Source organism: Zingiber officinale, chromosome 9A (genome assembly GCF_018446385.1).
Source record: "Zingiber officinale cultivar Zhangliang chromosome 9A, Zo_v1.1, whole genome shotgun sequence".
Lineage (NCBI taxonomy): Eukaryota > Viridiplantae > Streptophyta > Magnoliopsida > Zingiberales > Zingiberaceae > Zingiber > Zingiber officinale.
Genome location: NC_056002.1, coordinates 114069956 through 114079450, shown reverse-complemented (window position 1 = coordinate 114079450; position 9495 = coordinate 114069956). Strand labels below are relative to the sequence as shown.

General features: G+C 38.8%; 1 long non-coding RNA gene across 1 annotated transcript; it reads right to left on the bottom strand.

Annotated features, from left to right (window-relative positions):
- Window positions 1–3244: 3244 nt before the first annotated feature.
- Window positions 3245–3596, bottom strand: LOC122021876. Its single transcript, XR_006122678.1, has 2 exons — window positions 3492–3596; window positions 3245–3365 (listed from the first exon to the last, which is right to left on the bottom strand). It is a non-coding gene; the product is annotated as an uncharacterized LOC122021876 (long non-coding RNA).
- Between the last annotated feature and the right edge of the window lie 5899 nt (window positions 3597–9495).

Genomic DNA, 9495 nt, shown 5'->3' with positions numbered 1-9495 from the left:
TCACTTTTACTTGATGATAGCCAGACCTCAGGTCAATCTTAGAGAAGACGGTGGCACCCTTCAATTGGTCAAACAGGTCGTCAATCCGTGGTAGAGGATACTTTTTCTTGATCGTCACTTTATTTAACGCTCGGTAGTCTATACACATTCGCATAGACCCATCCTTCTTCTTTACAAATAGTACCGGAGCACCCCATGGAGAGTGACTAGGCCGGATGAGTCCCTTGTCGAGTAACTCCTGTAGCTGTTCCTGAAGTTCCTTTAATTCAGCCGGCGTCATACGGTAAGGTGCTTTAGAGATCAGTTTAGTGCCCGGAATCACTTCGATCTCAAATTCAATTTCTCTATCGGGGGCTAACCCTGGTAGTTCATCGGGGAATACCTCTGGGTAGTTGCGTACAATTCTGACATCTTCCAGTTTCTGGTTCTCTGCTTGACTTGTATCCACCACACGTGCTAGAAACCTAGTGCATCCGCTGTCTAACATCTTCTGTGCCTTAAAGGCTGATAAGAATTCCTTGGTTCCTTTCTTTGGATCTCTGATAAACTCAAGCATCGGTTCTGCTTCTGGCCGGAAAACCACTTTTCTATTACGACATTCTATTGAGGCACTGTACTTGCTCAGGAAATCCATGCCCAATATAATATCATAATCTTGCATATCGAGTACTATCAGATCACAGTAGAGTTCTCTGTCTGCGATTCTGATGGGCGCGGCTCGCAGCATATGAGTAGATGACATCACTTCTCCCGACGGTAGGGTCGTTAAGAACTTGAAATCTAAGGCTTGAGGTGGCATGTCTATCTTTCTTATGAAAAGTGTAGAGACGAACGAGTGCGTTGCCCCAGTATCAAATAATACAGTAGCATGCTGACTGAAAATAAATATCTGACCTGTGACAATTGTAGAATCTTTCGCCATATCTTCCTTGGTGAGGGAGAAGATCCTGGCATTCGTCGTAACTGGCGGAGCTTCCAATCTCCCTTGGCTTATCTGAGGGCCTTCTATCGCAGCTTGTATTAGGTGTAGCTGTGAGGGAGCACCTCGATTTTGGACATACTACTGAGGAGGTGTCTGAACCTGAGTAGGGTAGTTTTTGGCCATATGTCCTTCCAATCCACAGTTGTAGCACTTATTTGTGCCTATCCGGCATATCCCTGGGTGCTTCTTCCCACATGTGATACACTGAGGAAACATGGGTTGCTTGCTTTTTGGACCACCCTTAGAGTCGTTCCATTGCTTTCTCTTGCCACTGTGGTTTTCTTTCCAGCTGGCTCTGGTATTTTGAGGTTTCTGTCCTCTTGGTTGGGCTTGACTCTTTCCCTCGTTCATTGCCTTCAAGTAATGTTCGGTTATCAGGGCACTATTGATTAGCTCTTCTACGGTCTACGGTCTATTAACTCCTCCAGTCACGTTTAGAGCTATTTCAGGTTTGAGCATCTTCAGCATGAGTCTGACCCTTTCTCTTTCCGTACTGACCAACTCTGGACATAGGCGTGCTAGTCGGTTGAATCTTTTCATAGCTTCATTAACTGACAGGTCACCTTGCCGCAATTCGGTGAACTCGTCGTAGTGTTTGTTGGTAACACGCATATGGAAGAATTCTTCAAAGAACTCAGCTTCAAAATCCATCCATATCATTTGGTTCACTTGTCTTTTTTGCTTTAACTCGGTCCCACCACATTCTGGCATCTCCAATAAGGCAGAATGATGCACACTTGACTTTCTCATGCTCTGGCCAGTACAATAGTTCTACTATGCTTTCCACAGTCTTGAACCAGGTTTGAGCGTCCCATGGTTCACAATTACCAGAGAAGGCTTCCGGCTTCAGTCTCTGCCACTGAATCAGGTATGCCTCCTGTCTGATCCCTAGGGCAGGGCCCACGGGTGGTACTGGTGTCGGTGGTACTGGCACAACTGTAGGTATGACTGGCATCGTGTTCTGATTCCCTGGTGGGGTAACAGGATTCCCCTGCTGATTCATCAGAGCATTAATCACTAGCTGCTGTTCCGTAACCTGACGCTGAAGTTTGGTGACTACATGCATCAGATCAGGTGGGGGTACCGTCTCATCGGCTCTGGTATTGCGCCTTCTAGCCATGCTTATCTTCATAAATGACAACAAGGCTAGCATAAGTTATCATTATTCCTAACCAGGCTAGCATAAGGCCATTATTATTCTCAACAAAGCTTAATCATAAGTTATCATTATTCCTACCCTACCTTCATGCATACTTAGATTATAACATTCCTTATCATACTTAAAAGAATAGAGTAAGCATGTTATCATACCTAGATTTCTTATCATACATAAAAAAATAAAATAGGCATAAAGATGGCATATAAATTCTTACTTGGAGCGGCAGGATGAAGGCTTGATGTGTGTGTAGTGGGAAGGCAGAACCTGCTCTGATACCAAACTGTAACACCCCGCCCTTCCCCGCCACTCGGGAAGGGAGCGAAAGGACGGGGGTTACTTGCAAACATACATACATGGCAGTGGAAGTAAATAATGTTTTTTTGAAACAAATTAAACTAACTTAAGCATACAATCATGTTGTCATAGAAACATGCTCATTATCATAGGATCATATATCCAACATATCACACTACAACAAAAACCCTCATAGACATCGGTTTTCCACCGCTGTCTATTACATTTTTGACCGATGTCTATAAAGGCGATGTAAAAGGTCTGCCATTTTAGACATCGGGTTAAAACCAGTGTACTATCACTTAACGACACCAGTTTTCGAATCGGTTATGAACCGGTGTAGTATCACTTAATGACACTGTTTCAGCAACGGTGTAAAACCGATGTAATATTAGTTAATGACACCAGTTTTAGCAGGGGTGGAAAACCGATGTAATATCAGTATTGTTTAATGACACGGATTCAATTTCCAAAACAGTGAAAACCCGATATTATACAAACAAGTCAATATCCATGTAACCAGCACAAATATTATTCTTACAACATAAAAAGATAATAGATATTGTACACATTAAATCCGTATCCACAAATTACACAAATATTCTTCTTACAATTGGCCAGTTGAGGTATCAATTAACTTACTGCTTAAGTAAGAAGCCCTTTTATTCAACTGTTCGGCATCCATCTCTTTGCTTGATTTCTTCTTCCTCATGGAAGCCACCTTCTTTATCCTTTCCTTTACGTCAACTGCAGATGCATCTGCCACTTCAGCTTCAATGTCTCCTTTCTCCTGATTCTGATCATTCTCCTCCTATTCCTTTGATGATTTTTCTTTCTTGGATTTCTTCTTCTTTAAGATTCTGTTCTCTGAAGGAGCACCAACACTTTCTTTCTTCTCCCCTTCACTACTTTGCTCCAGTTGCTTCTTGTCTGCATAACAAGGATAAACAAATTCAACACACATTAAACAGTCGCTTCATATATATGAAGCAACTCAAGTGAATTAAAATTTACTATCTATCAAAAATAAACTAATTATGTGAAAGAAGACATTACCAGCTGTCTCATTTTGTACAGTATTACTATCTTTATTTGCAATGCCCATTTCATGTAGAAGTGCATCCAACTCTGCCATTTCCTTTTTCTAAAGCTCCTTCTTTGATAGTTGCCTTTCAACATCTTTGGGTGGTGCTAAAACAGGAGCAGGTTTCTCAATGGTTGGTTCTTTCCTAACAACCTATGGTTCATTTTCAGGTTCCTCAACATCATCATCATCACCCATGTCAAGACCATCATCCTCACTTTTACTTTCCTAAACACAGGAAAAAAGAGAGTACTTGTTACAAATAAAATAAACTTAAATATTTGATATAAATAAACATGTAAGAAAAGAACTGACTCTCACATGTGAGAGTAAAGCAAATAGTAGATAAGTTAATCACTAGCAAGTAACAGAATTAGCTAATAGGAAGAGAAGATTTTTATTAAAATAGATAAACTCAGACACTCAAAAAGATTCTACTTATATTGACATAATAAATTTTCAAAAGAACAAAATGAAATAGGAAGAGAAGATTTTTATTTAAACAGATAAGATCAGAAACTCAACTTGTATTAGAACAATCTGCTAGCAATGTGTCCTATTCTTCTACAAACCAAAACTGTTATTGTCTTCTTAGAAAATGGGATAATATGAAAGAGTACTAAAGAATTAATAAGAGATTAATAAAAGTGAACTAATAAGAGTTAAGACTACTGATTTACGAAGGAAAACATACTCATACAGAGGATCCAAATGTAGAAAATAGGAATAAGCATTATAATAGAATTCTTACAAACACAGGAAATAGGAACAATAATTAAAATTGAATTGTTAATCACATCAAAAGGTTCAAACCAATTCAAGTTTATCCAGTACTGCATATAATACAAATAATCATTTAAGTAATCTTCATCATGAAATCTTTGTAAACATGAATTGCTTATAAGTAACATCATAATAGAAAAAGTTTTTCGGATAGGCTTTCAAGCTTAAAGCATAAAGCAAGCTGAACTCGCATGCACGTCTTGTATAAACAAGCATAACATAAATATTTATTTGGTACTAACATTATGCCTGATAGAAATAATATGTCGAAACATAAGGTACTAAAATATGGTTCCAGATAGCAGGCGATTGACCCACAACCCAACACCTAGCCAAAGGCTCAGACAATCACCATTAAAATAATATTACAATATAGGAGAATATTAAATTAAGAATTACTAATATCACCTTTTAGAGCAATATTGAAACACCATCTTCTTCAAAATGCTGCTAAATCTTGAATTGTGATTGAGCTTAAAGATTATTCTCATATTTTAAGTTGATACTACACCAAAGGAATAAGCAAAGAGTGATACAACATGCTAGTATGAATAACAATCTAAAACATAGATTTAAATAGCTTAGATTTCATTGCCAACAGCTAGCCAGCACATCTGAGTGCAATGTGTTCGCATACCTCCTCTATGGTCGCCTCAACCTTCTTATTGTGTTGCTGCTCTAATACTCCCCAAACAGCCTGGGACGGCGCTATGGTATACATGAGTATACCAATAGGTTCCAGTGACCTGCTACATTTTATGATGAGACAACCAAGCTACATAATAAACAGGAGAGAACTTGAAGACTCAACATAAAATTATAATATTCTCCAAGTAACCTTTACCACCGATTATTTAGCTTACGAGACGGTAACTCGTCCCAACAGTTATGTCAAGTTAGAAGACAACCCCAAGTATTGGAAGTTATCAGAACAAAAAAGACGATAGTAAGGGATACATACCACTAGCACATGACAAAGAATTTCCAAGTTACAAAAACTATAATCAATCTGCAACACATTAAACAAGAAATGAATCCCACCTTTCTATTTGCAATTGCTCCAAAAATTAATTGTTTAGGCTCCCCACCAGACGGGTTTAAAACATGGAGTTCATCATCCCTGACATATGCAAGCATGCTTCCATCTGGTGACAAATGCGGGTCAATAATTGGTGAGCCAGCACAACATGTAAGCTTGAGCTCTGGCTCTGAGCCTGATATTTCCTGGAAATATACCTGATGAAACAGATAGCGATCACTTAATATATCATAATCAAAGAAGAAAGTTTAAGATCAACAGGTAGAAAGGCACGTAGAATAGCTACTTGTGATGAAGCATTTTAATGTTCAAAACAGAAATTGCTTCAAATACAATTGACCTATTAGATGAATGTCAACACTTGCTCATTAAATCAGGAAATAGGGCAGAGTACAGACCCCATTTGACAATGGCACCATGATAGTGGGCTTCCCTGGAGAGGAGCAAGAAGAGGGCGTCGACCTCGATTTCCACTCGTACCTCGTGACTCCCAATCCCCTCTCCCTTGATCTCTCTCTCCTCAGCTTCTCTTTAGCCGAGAGATTACTCTCATTGAGGCCGCCTCCATCAGGCGGGCAAAACACAAGCTCCTGCTGCCGTGAGCCAATGTTAAAGGCGAAGACTTTACGGTGGAGGGTACCATCGGGGCTGAAGAGATAGGAGATCAAGCGCCCCTCGGGGTTGAAGCTGATAGAAGAGGGAGCGACGTATCCCGAAAGAGGGTACTAGATGATCTCCTCCACGGGAAAGAGGAAAGAGTCTTCCTTGGAATCAGTAAGGGGCATCTCGGCTTCGCAGTGGCGCGACTTCTTCGAAAAAGTCTCCTTCTCGCCGTCCTCCGCGGACGCCTTGTCCTACATCAAGAATGGAAGATACGCGGGGGAGAGGAAGGGCCGGAGAGGCCGCCGGAACAAGAAGGAGCCGCCAGACGTCGAACCCTAGGAGTTCGGATGGTGATCGGATTGGGGAAACAAGGGGATCTAGCTCTCACTTCACTAATATAGTAATGGTGCTAGGCCCTCCTTGGAGCAGAGAAAGAAGGACCAGTACTGCTTGTACTTGTCCTGCACCTTATCCCGCATGATCGATCCCATCTTAAGGTTCACTGCCCGCTTGCCTTTCACTTCCGCTGAGCCCACCACCCACACAAACCAGTAGACCGTGACAGCGTCGACGACTGTCGCCGTCCACGTCGTCGTCGAGAGATCCATTGCTCGTCTTTCAAATGGTAACTCCTAAAAGGAGGATGCGGAGGATTAGGGTTTTGATTTATGGTGGGCGAGGAGAAGCCCAAAAGAAAGCGCGCTAAGAAAGTCCGCTAGAATTTTGGTTCATAGACATCGGGTTTTAAAAACCGCGGTTAAAATTGATGTCTATTAATGAAAAAAGGTGCTCATAAACATCAGCTAAAAAATTGATGTCTATGAGCGAAAATTTGCGCTCATAGACACCGATTTTTGGAAAAACCGGTGTAAAATACTCAAAGACATCGATTTTTGCTTAAAACCATTGTTGTTCCACCGATGTCTATGAGGATTTTTCTTGTAGTGTCATGTTAACATTCATAACTTCATCTAACATCTACTACTTACTACATAATGCATAGCATTTTACTTGAAATAAGCATACTATCAGAGATCATCAAAACATAAGTTCATAGTGAGTAGACATCAATAAATATCATCCATCATACGTAAAGTTTTAGAACATAGAAACATTAAGAAGATTTATTCCACCATGCCACTGCCACACGTATTCTTGCTCTTCCTGCTACTCCCTTTTAATTTAACCATTCCTTTCCTTTATCTGCAGTACAAGGGAAATTAAACTATAAGCACATAGGCTTAGTAAGATTCTTTCCTACTCACAAAACATGAATCATGCATCTAAACATAAAGTGGTAACATGTTCATTTAACCAACATCTAGATATAAATATGCATACTAGCATAAAGTAGAGTCATACTTATGTAAGTAAATCATAACATAGCATGTGAGAGTTCATACACAAAGTAGTAACATGATCATCTAGGCATCATAAACTTATTTTTCAAAAAGGAACATCTTACTAAAACATAAGGGAAAACATTTAGCATGAATAAGCATATGCAAGATGTCCTTTGAAAACATGCATCATGAATGAGTATATGCAAGATGTCTTTTGAAAACATATATATCATATAAATACTTAAACATAATCTCATCATGAGGGCCCGGCTTTGTACCACATACATACATAAATGCGCGCATCCTAAGTAGATCCAAGGTAGCAAATCTTGAACCTACTAGGAACTAGGCCCGTTTCATAGACCATCGACCTAGGGGCAACTTAGGAGCCCATCCCTTTTACTAGGCCCGTTTTATAGACCATCGACCTTGGGGAAACTTAGGAGCCCATCCTTGATACAAGCCATACAAAGTAAAATAACATATCATGTTTCATATCATAGCATATCATGTTCTTGTCCTATCATGACATATCATATTCTTGTCATATCATGAAGAGTGCTCTTAGTCCCAACTTAAGGGAAGCATCTCTTAGGCTTTTCATCATACATAAGCCTTGCATAACATAGTAGCATAAAGTGCACATAACACATAGCATTCCTTAGAGAAAACATAAACATGCATAGTTAGGTTCAAAACTTTTCCCTAAACCTTCCATTTAATCTTGGCCGAACCCTAAAGGTAAGGATCTTAAACTTTGACTACCACAAAAAGCATGAAAACTTAAACTAACCATAGACAAGGGATCATACATCATGATGGAGCATAAACAAGCATGATTAGATTTCAAAACCTTGCTCTAAGCCTTATCTTCATCCTTGGCCGAAACCTAAGGTAAGGTTCTAGGTTTTGTTTATACAACATGCAGCATGAAAACTTAACTAACAACATATAATAGATCATACATCATGAAGGAGAATAAACAAGCATGATTAGATTTCAAAACCTTGTTCTAAGCCTTATGTTCATCCTTGGTCGAAACCTAAGGTAAGGTTCTAAGTTTTGTTTATACAACATGTAGCATGAAAACTTAACTAACAACATATAATAGATCATACATCATGAACGAGCATAAACAAACATGATTAGATTTCAAAACCTTGCTCTAAGCTTTATGTTCATCCTTGGCCGAAACCTAAGGTAAGGTTCTAAGTTTTGTTTATACAACATGTAGCATGAAAACTTAACTAACAACATATAATAGTTCATACATCATGAATGAGCATAAACAAGCGTTATTAGATTTCAAAACCTTGCTCTAAGCCTTATGTTCATCCTTGGCCAAAACCTAAGGTAAGGTTCTAGGTTTTGTTTATACAACATGTAGCATGAAAACTTAACTAACAACATATAATAGATCATACATCATGAAGGAGCATAAACAAGCATGATTAGATTTCAAAACCTTGCTCTAAGCCTTATGTTCATCCATGGCCGAAACCTAAGGTAAGGTTCTGTTAGAGTGTATACTAAAAGCCTAGCTTTTGTAAACATTTATTTGTTGAAATAAAAGAATCACATTGGTCATTTTCTGCATTTATTTGTTAAATGTAATTGTTCAATTAATTTATATAGTAGATAACATGGAGTGTGGTGTCACACTCAGAAGATAATGTTGTCGGCTCTCTATAAATTATAAACAGTTGCTCACGACTAAGATGGAAAGGAACAACTCATCAATATAGTCGTAGTGTAATTAAGTATTAGTTTATCTTGACTAATAAATTACACTGATACACTTTAAGTGTATTGAGTAGGATCATTTAGGTAAGTTCTTTTTGTACTGACTTAGTAAAAGAACTAAACCTTAGTTATTATGGAAGTGTGTACTCTTAATCCTAATATAATAACAAACACATATATTTAATATTTATTTCTTTGACTTATCAAAGGGTGAGGTTTAGCTCGATAAATCAATATGCCCGATAAGTTGGGAAATGATATTACTTATAGTGTGTGTTGTTGATTATAGAAGGAATCTGTGTCCTAGTTATCTAGGTTGAGAATGCCCCCAAGAGGAGCTCATAAGGATTGCCATATTAAACCCTGCAGGTGGACCTAGTCCAACATGACAATAAAGTTGAGTGGTACTACTCTTGGAGCTAGATATTAATTAAGTGAGTTGTCAGTAACTTACTTAATTAGTGG